The 11,592-nt window shown below is 37.6% G+C and overlaps 1 long non-coding RNA gene across 1 annotated transcript in view; it reads left to right on the top strand.

Moving 5' to 3' along the window:
• LOC109297185 overlaps nucleotides 1–11,592 on the top strand; it is a 22,804-nt gene that overhangs the window by 10,398 nt on the left and 814 nt on the right. Inside the window, exon 3 of the long non-coding RNA XR_002097231.1 lies at nucleotides 5,147–5,153. This is a non-coding gene — a long non-coding RNA (uncharacterized LOC109297185). The remainder of the gene's footprint in view (nucleotides 1–5,146; nucleotides 5,154–11,592) is intronic.

Below are 11,592 nucleotides of genomic sequence, written 5' to 3'. Positions count from 1 at the left end.
GGAGGGTGAGTTCCTCCTGCTTGTTACCCATACTATGAGAGTTTACGGAGCTTCTTAGCAGGACATTAGGCCTGGTACTGCAGGAAACCAATCACCTTTCATCTATTACACAGGAGTGAAAGACTACAAATTCAAGAGATCAGGATACCTCTGAGCCAGGTTTTGCCATACAATGTTAAATGGTACTTCACTTCTTTAGTAGAACTGCCAAATTCCACTTTGGGACTATTCAAGAAATAAGAAGCTATGCAGTGGGTGCATCTACACGTGCACTTTAACGTGCAGTAGCCGATTCTACTGTGCATTAAAGCAGTGTGTAAAAACAACAGCGCTAATATGCTAACGTGCAGCAGAATCGGCTACTGTGCATTAAGCATCACCTAAAAAAAATATGCTTGTGCTACTATGCATTAGCACAGTCTAATGTACATTTATTTAGTGCCTCATATTGGAGGTACTAAATTTAATGTGCATTAGTAAAAGTGTTTTAATGTACGTGTAGACGCATCCAGTGCAAAAGTGGTAGAATCTGGCCATGTGTACAGAAGAAAGTTGCATTCATTTGCTCACAATAAAATCTGCATTACATTTACTATAGTATGTCTGATGTTGACCATGCCTCTTTAGAGAGTAAATACATATGCTGGCTTTTTAGTCTCCCACAAACAGCAAACAATACTTACCGTTACGATCATCTCTCTAAACCCTAAGCATTGTTACAGATGGGAGAGTACACAGCAGCACATTTAAAGAGGCCCTCCCTCTGGTATGCAAGTTAAGATGAAGTTGCAGCCTGCTTTTTTTTAATCTTAATTCTTATGGAAAAACATGTCATACTTCACATAGTGACAACAAATCAGCCTTTATTCAAGTGTGAAAATTAAGGCATAAATTGCTGCCTCCTAGTTCTCAAAACAATGTCACATTACAAGAAATGTGATATTTTGAAGAGAAACAGGAAAAAATTTATCAAAGTTTTTGTTATTACTGTGTTATCCTCTCGCTTGATCTACTGGCTGTAGGTACTTTGTGTCTGCTTAAGTGCTTTTCATTTTTCCCATAAGCAAATTCTGGTTGAAGACTATCTGTCTTTTTACTCTTGATCACTGCTAGCTTCAGTGCCTCATTACAGCAGAGCACTTTTTGAAACTGAGCTATAGCCCAGATAAATGATTGTATAAAGTTTTAAATAAACATACAACATTTATGTTATGTTGTTTCATGGGGTTGATTTATAGTCATTTTCTTCTTCTAGTTCTGAGCCCTGGACATAAAAGACACTGAGATCTCTGCTGTTTATTCAAGCTAAATCCTCTGTTTGTTCTGCATAAGCGTTCTTGATTCTTTAATATATTGCAGGCTTTAGTTTCAGGTTTATTCCCTCCGGGAATGGTGGAATTAGATACATTAACTGACAAAGATAAGGTACGGACACTGTAGCTTAATAGCCATTAAAATAGATCCTATGATAACAAAAATGGACCTAGAAAAAGCCGTTTAGATTGTGATATTTTAAAAACATGTATTTATGAGGATGCATGAATAAAAGTAAGATTTTAAATCTTCCATTAAGAAACTTAAAAAGTCTCTTTTTAAAAGGTGAAGGAAACAAGAACAAAAGTTAGTATCAGCGTGAGCCAGAAATTCCGGCCAATGAAAGTTTCACGCTTGCTGTTGCTTCTTACCCACCCTCAGAACATTCCCCTTGAAGACTGATATTACATTTAATTTCTTCCGGTGAAAATTACGCACTTTGAGGCTGATGCCCTACCACTGAGGCACTGCCCTAGAAAACAGAGAAAGAACATTTTATGTCTTAAAGAAAATCTTTAACTGTAATTCCTGTTTGCTTTCCCTTCTGTCATTCAACATGCTAATTAAAAAATCTTGCATAGCATTTTATATGGTTTATTATGTAATTCTGTCCTTTCATGTAAGTGAATCTTATCTACCAAAAGCAAATGACTGGAAATGGCTATAGCCTCTTCTATAGCTAATTCAAAAGCAACAAATTCTACCTTAAACCTGTTAACATAAAAGTCAACGTATTTCATTTGCCTCAATCTTAATTTACTACTCTTAAAACTTTGTGTTAAAACATAATTAAAATATTACAGCAGTTTTTATTTTTACTTGCTGGAGAAAGATGGAAATTACTATAACTTTTCCCAAAATATCTATTACAACATAAAAAATACAGTTAAAGTAGGACTTATGGGGCCATAAAAAGGAATTTTTCTTTTGGGAGAGGGAAGGAAGGGTTTTGTTTTGTTTTGTTTTAAAAGTATTAACTGGTATATAAGTAACAGGCTAGTTCTTTCACTGCCAAAAATTATCTAACTAAAAGTTTGAATCTGGCAGTATAAACAGCAGTCCTGCCTGTACTCACACAAACTTGTTATTTTGTGGTACACAAGTTGGTATGTTGTTCATGCTCTGTAACAGATTGCATTCCTTACAGCATGAAATGTGTTTTTATCTGAAACTTGAGCGGTAAAATAAGCAGTCAGCAAAATGAAGACATGGATAGCCATTTATTTTTTAATTCTAGACGTGTTTGTTCAGGCTAAGGTACTTTATTCCCTTTTATAGTGGTGGGATAGTTCCACTGGAGCTAGTGGACAATGACAGAAAAATGTTGTGAATAATTTATTCAGTAGCTTGGGGGAAGGAGGGAAACTTGGTTATTTGTTATAAGAGCACCTATAATGACTATGTAAATTTAAGAGGAATGTATTATTAAGAAAGTTGTGCAACAAACACTTAGACTTGATATTGTGTGACTCATTTCAATATAAATATGTAGAGATTAAAATGTAGCTTCTCTGTGCATGTGACCACTGTATTTTTCACATCATTCATCAATAAATTTCACTAAAATTCATTTGGGTGTAAGAGAAGCCTGCTCACCCCCTCTCCTGTTTGTGCACCATAAGAGTGCAAATGTTTCCTCTGGAGCACAATTTATCAAAATTTTATCACCAGCTTAAAATGGATGGACTCTTCACTCTAATCTAAGCTCAGCAGCACTAGCCAAGGAGTAAGTGGCAAAAGAGAGACCTGACTGCCAAATAGGCTTTGTAGCAGCTGTTAGTCATGGCCTAAATGCAATGCATCTGCTCTCTTCTCCATCCCCCTTCTTGCTGCTCCCCAGAGATCAGATATTTTTCACCATTACAAGAATGCTGGTAACTGGTAGATATATAGGGAGATTTTTAAAGTTGTGAGATTCAGAGCTGATAGCAAGCATTCCCTACAATGGAAAAGCAGCCAGAGCTAGCAATTGCTTTCCTTTTTCTCTCTCTGTGGTCCAGCGGCTCCTTGGAGTGTTTATGCTAAACTCCAGGCCAGTTTAGAAAATTTACAGTCTTATCACTAAAATTGAATTCAATGATGAGGTGTATGTCTCCTTTTTTTGTCTGCTTTTCTGTGACAGAGACCTTTGGCTTCATAGAGGCTTATGGTTATTTTACTAATACCTCACCCCAACCCCTTTAAGTTTCACTTTGAACATTATCTATCACATTTGTTAGGCTAAGGAGGATTCATTTTATTAGTATTGAAATACTAATAAGTCAGGAAATGATTTTCCTATAAAAGTATTCACTAAAGCCCTCACAATTAGTTATTCACTCAATATAAAGGATATTATAAACAATACTTCAACTTCATTTTTAAGGGTTTTATGAACATTACCTACTTAATCCTTACAACACTCTGTGCAGCAGAGTTGTTTTGATCATACAGATTTGGAAACTAAGGCAGACAGAAGACCTCATCACAAGCCAGTGACAAAGTTAGGTTTAGCACTCCACTAGCCTGCACGAATTCCCTGTGTTATACAGCTGTTTCTTTAAGATAACAGTAGACTAACCAAGGTTCTCCTAGCAAGCTCTCAGCTTTAGTTATTAAAATGAGGCAGTTACTCAAAAAAGATTACAACCCTCTTTCTTTAAGTTCTCTGTACTTTGCTAATTGGTAATCAAGGGACATGTCTACATGAGATGCTTTGCTACACAGTGGAGCTAATTACTGCATAGTAAGAGTTACTGTCAACATGTGCTGACCCTTACTGTGCAGCAATTTGCTCTACTTGGCAGTTAATTTCCTACCTGCAAATGCAAGTAGCAGATTAACCACCAAGTAATTACTGCAAAGTACAGCATGGGTAGACGGCCAACTAGCAGCAAATTTGTAGCAGGGAGCAGGAAATTGCTCCCTACCTGTGGGAGCTGCCTGCTGCCAAGGCAGACTCTGCCACCAGAGCCTGGATGGGGACAATGTCCTCATGATCAGGGAGCGGAGGCTGGAGACCACCCAAAGCCTGGGGGAAGCCTCAACAGTTGGTGACATGGCGACAACAGTTGATGGAGCAATCTTCTTCCACTCACTGACAAGCTTCCTTGAGGGCAGGAGGAGCAAAGCAGAAGTCCTATCACCTCTAGCTGGAGGGTGTGTCTTTGTGGCAACTATTGCTGTGTCCCATCCAATGGGCTGCTCACATGTGGCCACTAGTGTTTGCTAAAACTTTTGAAACATTTAAATTTTGTTCAGAAATATGGATTCACACAAACTTAAGCCACTGTCTGAACTAGATTCTTAGTGTGAAGAACAGCTAATGACTTGGCATTAGTAGCAGCAGTTGGAAATCTAAGTTGACAGTGTCACTGCAAGCGGTCAATGTAGTAGAGGTCTCGCATTTAGTGACATATTTTAGCAGTCTCTTCAGTCATTTATAGTGCAATTCAAATCTTCACGTTGCTTTGTTAAAACAGCAGAGCATGTGTGGTCCATGCTTACTCCTAATGAATCAAATCTAATTTGTAGAGTTAACCAGCCGGGGTTTGTGGCCTGTATTTTGCATTTGGGGAAAAAAAAGAAATCAAGCTGTGTTCATTCTAACCCAGGCATCACCAAGGAGGAGAAAAGATTCTTCAGTCTAGTTTCTCCCCAGTTGCACCTCTGAAGCCTCATTGACTTCAAGTGAGAATTAGTACCAGTCTTACACCCAAAACTTCATTTTAATGGTGGGTAGTTCAGAAAATAATTCAGCCAACTTAACCACAGTTATGCCCATTGTAAATGCTAAGTAAAATTAAACAGTAAACAAATAATAAATGGCTCCATCATCAAGCCCAGAGCGTAGTAGTAGGGTAGTAGTTGAGGGCTCCATGTCTAGCTGGCAGCTGGTATCAAGTAGAGTGCCCCAGGGGTTGGTCTTGGGGCTGGTTTTGTTCAATATCTTCATCAGTGATCTGGAAGATGGCATAAAGTGCACCCTCAGTAAGTCTGCAAATGACTTGGGGAGTAGTAGATATGCTGGAGGGTAGGGTTAGGATTCAGAGAGACCTAGAGAAATTGGAGGATTGGACCAAAAGAAATGCCATGAGATTTAATAAGGACAAGTACAAAGTCCTGCATTTAGGAGGAACAATCCCACTTGCTAGTACAGGCTGGGGACTGACTGGCTTAGCAGCAGCCCTGCAGAAAAGGACTTGGGGGTTACAGTGGACAATAAGCTAAATATGAGCCAAGAGCATGCCTTTGTTGCCAAGAAGGCTAGCACCCTAGTGGGCTATATTGGTAATTGTGTTGCCAGCAAATCAAGGGAAGTGGTTATTTCCCTCTATTCAGCACTGGTGAAGCTCTATCTGGAGTACTGTGTCCAGTTTTGGGCCCCCCCACTACAGAAAGGACACAGACAATTTGGAGAGTCCAGCAGAGGGCTGTGCAAAATTTCGCTGGGTATTTTGTTTCAATACTGTTTTGACTCATTTTGAGCTGGAAACGGCAAAATTGAAACAAAACAAAAGGCTTCAAAACAGCCTTGAAACAAAACGAGGGCAGTTTCAAAGCTGGCCTTGCTTGCAGGGAAACAGGAAGGGAATCTAACTGAAACATATGCATATGACAGCATCTGATGAAGCAAGCTGGCACTCTTGAAAGCTTATGCATCTCTGATACAATTAATCTAAGGCAGGATACAGCAACCTTTTCAGGCTGTGGGGCTGAATTGACCCAGTTCAGGTCAGAGGTGGGCCAGTGAATAGAAGGCAGCTACTGCTACTTTTCCCAGTTGCTGTATGGGAAAGTGCCTGGCACCAATGCTGCCCCCCTGCCTTCTCCCCACACAAAGTACCCCGGACAGCATTTGCAGCCAGTGCTCGTTCCAATGGCAGCAGGGGAAAGTGAGTGCTGCTGAAGCCCCCTGTGGCTGCAGGGAAAAGCACTAGCTGTCCACAAGGAAAAGCAGCGGCACTGGATACCGTGGAAAAAGCAGTGGGGCTGGGTCCCCGTGCCCACCCACTGCATGCCCACCTGCCACTGACCCAACTGGATCAGTCCAGTTGCTGAAGCCCCTACATCCACATGAGATTAAATGGCTCTGTGGGCAGGATTTGGCCTGTGAGCTGCAGGTTGCCAACCCCTGGGCTATGGTGCATCTCTACCCTGTATTAATTCCAGCCAAGTGTCCTTTTGGTCTGTTCTAGAAAACTTTCAGGGATGAAGATTCCACAACCTTTCTAGGCAGCGTGTTCTAATGCTCGACCATCTCAGAGTGAGAAACTTCTGAATCTCCAACCTAGATTTCTTCTGCTGCAACCTGAGGTTACTGCTCCTAGTCCTGTTCCCTACAGCCAGAGAAAAGCCTATCTCCATCTTCTCTATAATCAACCTTCAGATATTTGAAGACTGTTATCAAATCCCCCCCCTTCTACACCTCAGTTTCTTCTTCTTCAGGCTAAATAATCCTAGTTCTTTCAGCCTTTCTTCATATATCAATTTTTTTTAGGCATCTAATTATTTTTGTCAGTCTGCTGGATTCTTTCTAATTTGTTCACATCTTTCTTGAAGTGTAGGACCCAAAAACTGCAGGTGAAGACCCATCAACACTGAATAGAGCAGGAAAAAAGATCACTTCCCTTGCTTTGCAAGTGATACTTCTGTTAATACAACCCAGTATGCTGTTGGCTTCCTTCCTCCCTGTCCTGGAACAATACAGAATTGGCTTATATTCAGCTCCTGGTCTACTGTAAGCTGCAAGTCCTTCTTTGGAGTAATATAGCCTAGACAATTATCCCCCACTCTGTATTTGTGCATGCAATTATTCCATCTTGAGTGCAGTATTTTGTACTTGTCCTCGAAGTACAGGTGTGTTAAGTTTTGGTTGGTAGGAAATTGAAAGGGAAACCACTCAGGAGGGGAAAAATTAAATTAAACCTTTACTCTTTATAGAGGCAGTGTCTACCATGTCTACATGGTACAAGGTTTTGCAAGTAGCAGCTTCTCCTCTTGGGTAGCATGACACTATATACATGTTACAAGTAGTACATGGTAAGTTGTCATATACTGTTGCCTGTGGTATCTTGTGGAGTTTGCTCTAGGTTATTCTGGATGATAAATATCTCTTTTGTGAAACTGAGTTAACAAAAAGTGATATTTCAAGCATTCTCATATGCATACCAATTTAAGAAAAGTAAAGATAGAGTCCATATACAACATACATTTTCATAGATTCATAGATTGTTAGGGGCTGGAAGGGACCTCACAGATCATCGATTCCAGCCCCCCAGTGATACTCCCTCTCAAAAATTAGGGCAAGGATTGTATACACAGGAACTTAGTTTTTACACCTTTTTCCACAAGGCTTACAAGATTTTTCAGAAAAACAGCCCAAATCCACCTCTACAATTGTGGACACTCAGTAGCATTCATGAAAATGTGGCATCAAAGGCATCAATTTTTATAGTATATTTTTATAGCATAAGTGTATCAATTTTTATAGTATAAATAGAACAATATAAAAAGGCACTAGTTTGAATAATACACTAAGCTTCTAGGATGAAGACTATTAGTGCTGTGTGGGTACAGTGCCTGGCAGAATAGAACTCTTATCTTTGACAGATGATACAGTCGTATGTCCATTTCCAGACACAGCCCTGCCAATACATCTCAATCCTTATTTCTAACATGTGTTACATTACAAGTCCTCGACCACTCTTTTTGCAAAACACAGTCACTGGGATACAACATACTAACTGTTTGGTGTACTGACTATGCTTTAAAAGAAGCAAAGGGAAAACCAAGCTTTCCCCACTGGTAAGTTTATTTCAGGAAATCATCATTTCCTGAAATAAAAGGCTAGTGGCACTAATCAATGATACTAACTTGCTTCAAATGAAGAGCCCTATGACATAATTTTATCATTGCCTGAAATGGCAAAGATCATAACTACTACTTTGGGAGAACCCAGGTGAACTGTTTAACCAGCTAAATACTTTAGTTCAGCTGCAAAGCAATTATACTTTATTTTGGATTTCAAACATCACATTAAAGAATGATTTTTAGTGACTACAAATCACCATTCTGCCCTGAAAAATAAATAAATTTGTGTTTCCTTTTATGGTAAAATACAAGTTACATATTGCTTAGAAATAGCATGTACCCTCATGTCAAATGATGCTTTGTAGGAACCCTGAAACAAAGCTAAAGTTTCCATATGTGCTTTGAATTATGATTATATAGATTGTTTTATCAATGCAAAATGTGTTTGGGTCAATGCATCCACATACCTACTACAACACATTTGATCAAATATTCAATAAACTGCTGTACTTTCACACTCGGGTACTGTCTGTACCTATGTGAGGCAAAATGTTTTATGATAAAAAAAACACACAAATTGTTCAAAATACTAATAGATCACCACAAGTATTCTACTTCAGAAGAAAAGAAAAAAATGTAGGTCTACAAATTAGTGGGTGTTTTTCAAAAGCATTATTAAACGGGCACTATTTTAGTCTTCTACGATGAGGAATGACAGGCTTGTGAGGGGGGATTTTTGAGTTAAAAATAGAAAACAATTTCTATACTTGCAAGAATTCAATTACTCTATATTAAAGCCACCATGGGGTTACTGTACATTTATACATCAGAAAGTCAGTAAATTATTTTTCTATAAATTAGTCTTTCAGAGCTGACTTTTTTTCTTTCTGTTCTGGATGCCAAATTCCTGACTGCTTCTCTACCACAGAGACTTCGTATCTGGATAGCCGACATCTGTAAAAACATTTCTAATGAAAACACTACTAATACAACCCCCTGGAGAAGCAAATGAAATGAGATCTAAGTATACAGCCGCCTTTCTACAGTTCTGTTTTTACCAATAGCAGGCTTGGTGCTTCATATCCAAGACTTGACATAGGTCACGATCATTTAGGCACAGTAGTAGCAAAATAGATAATTAAGTAAATATGTAATCACTGGTATAGGCATATTTCAGTAGCATTCAGTGGATATGATAAAAGACCTCCATACTTGATCACTGTCTCACAGGTTTGGGTTTATTTCTGTAGATGGGAGTCAGAAGCATCTAAAACTACAACACAGGAGCGCCGTGTATTAAAAGTTCAGTGCCAGACATATTACCATTATAGAAGATACAGCTTCTGAAGGTGAATTAAACATTGCTGAATAACTTTTACACTATTCTAGGAAAGAAAGTATAATCACCATAATTCTGTACAAAATATAGTGGAAAATAAATTATACAGATCTGTGTATTTTAAAAATCTGGATTTAAAAAGCAAAATACTGGATGTTTTCTTTTTATATGATTTCTCTGGAAGGATTTGTTATATACTAAATTCCATTACTCTATAGTTAAGAATTTATTTAAAGCCAAGATTTTTTCTGGTACATGTTCTTATAATTAACAGAAATACAAATGCACATTTCAATATCTTTACCATAATTCTATTGTCAGATGTTAGGACATAAAAATCATTGATATTATGTACTTAAATTTGACATGCTGAATTATTTCATGGGCATCTGCAATCATGGAACTTTTCAGTGGCAGCAATTCAGCATTGCCAATATTAAAAAGTTACCCTTGTAAAGGTGGGGGGAAGAAAATGGCTATCAAACAAGTAAGGTTATCAGATACAGGTCATGAGTCTTCAGATACCCTCAGGTTTGGCAGCGACCTATTCAGTTGGGAAAAAAAAATCTGGACATATATCAACTAAGAACCTGGAACTGACTCCATGCTGCAGCCTACCCACAAACGCAATTGCAAGTATAGTGCCATAGTTACCTGGCAGAAAATAAACCAATCTACTGCACTATTATGAATCTTTAGATATTTGAGTTGAGACAAACACAAGTACTTACAGACGTAAGTAATCTCATTTGAAAGAGTCAGTCAGCACCACTGAAATTAAACTTTGCCTTTTTAAAATTAATCTGTTTTGCCATTGACTACAACGGAACCACGATTTCATCCTTGTTTGTAGGAACAGGACTAAGAATGGTAGGCATTAATTCCCTAAAAAATGTCTTCTTTCCTTATTTTTGTTTATCCAGTAAGCCCAGATATCTTGCATAGATTATTTTTATTTTTTTTCCTGCCTTAAAGAGCGATTATGACTAAAAGGAAGTGAGATTTGGTCTTTTTACTGAACTGTCAAGTGTCCTGACATATACTTCAGAACACTAGATTGTGAATTAATCCAATACCATAAACCATTTTCCTGAAGCACTAGAGCACAGGTACAACACAGTAATATTACCACATACATTTATTACAAATAGAAAAATTATATTGTTCTAATCAGCTATTTTAGATTGAAGTGCTTATGGACACGGTGTCTTTGGAAAATGTTAGAATAAGTGACCTAAGGATTTCTTCTACCTTTTTTCAAATTATCCTATAGAAGCAGGTATAATCATCTGGTCAGCAGCTACTAAAAAAAATATAAAAGCAAACTTTTAACTGGGTATATGTTCCCCATTTTTGTAGCATGGTATTGCTGTTTTTAAATTATGTAAAGTAGCATTAATAAATGCCTCATGGTATGTTGCTAAGAGATTCTTGAATAACAAACTTGTTCAGGGTGACAAATACTTAAAAAAAAAATATAGCTTAATATCACCACCCACCTTGTCAGAACATGTAAAAGCAGCCAATGTACTGGAAATGTAAAAATCTTAGTGAAAATAAACGGAGGTTTGACATTAGTCCAAGGACTGAATATTTTAACTTGTGCAAGTACCTAGAACTCTGAAGGCAGGTTTTTGTAACCGTAAACTGAAAGAGTGTTTTCCTATTACGTATCTTTAAAGAAGTATAAAAACCACATACACAAGCTCTCTAAAATACAGTTACTTAAAAATTTGTATTTGTTAAATAAATTGAAAAAAAAAAATCATATAAAAAAATAAAACATAACCAATTTAAGGATGAGAACCCTTGCATTCACCCAAACCAAGGTAAATTTCATTTGTTTCAAGGTAGTTGCCTTTTTTAAATCTAATACCCCCTCTAGTGTTTGAAAAAATTATAATCCCAGCAAATGAACAAACCTTTCAGAGACGAGCAATTCAGAGAACTTTTAATATATCTTCCTTTCAGAATAAAAGAACATCCCAAATTTATTGTACTTTATTTCCTATGAACACATATTAGCAATACATAGCACATGGTTATGTTTCATATCTCCACATTATTCTTTGTCCATTTATAATGGTTATTTTTGACCAGACATTTATTTTCATTGCAAGTAGTGACTTTTTTTTTTTTTTTTTTTT

Source organism: Gavialis gangeticus, unplaced genomic scaffold, assembly GCF_001723915.1.
Source record: "Gavialis gangeticus isolate Ggan-Ray unplaced genomic scaffold, GavGan_comp1, whole genome shotgun sequence".
Lineage (NCBI taxonomy): Eukaryota > Metazoa > Chordata > Crocodylia > Gavialidae > Gavialis > Gavialis gangeticus.
This window is presented reverse-complemented; position numbering and strand designations above follow the sequence as displayed.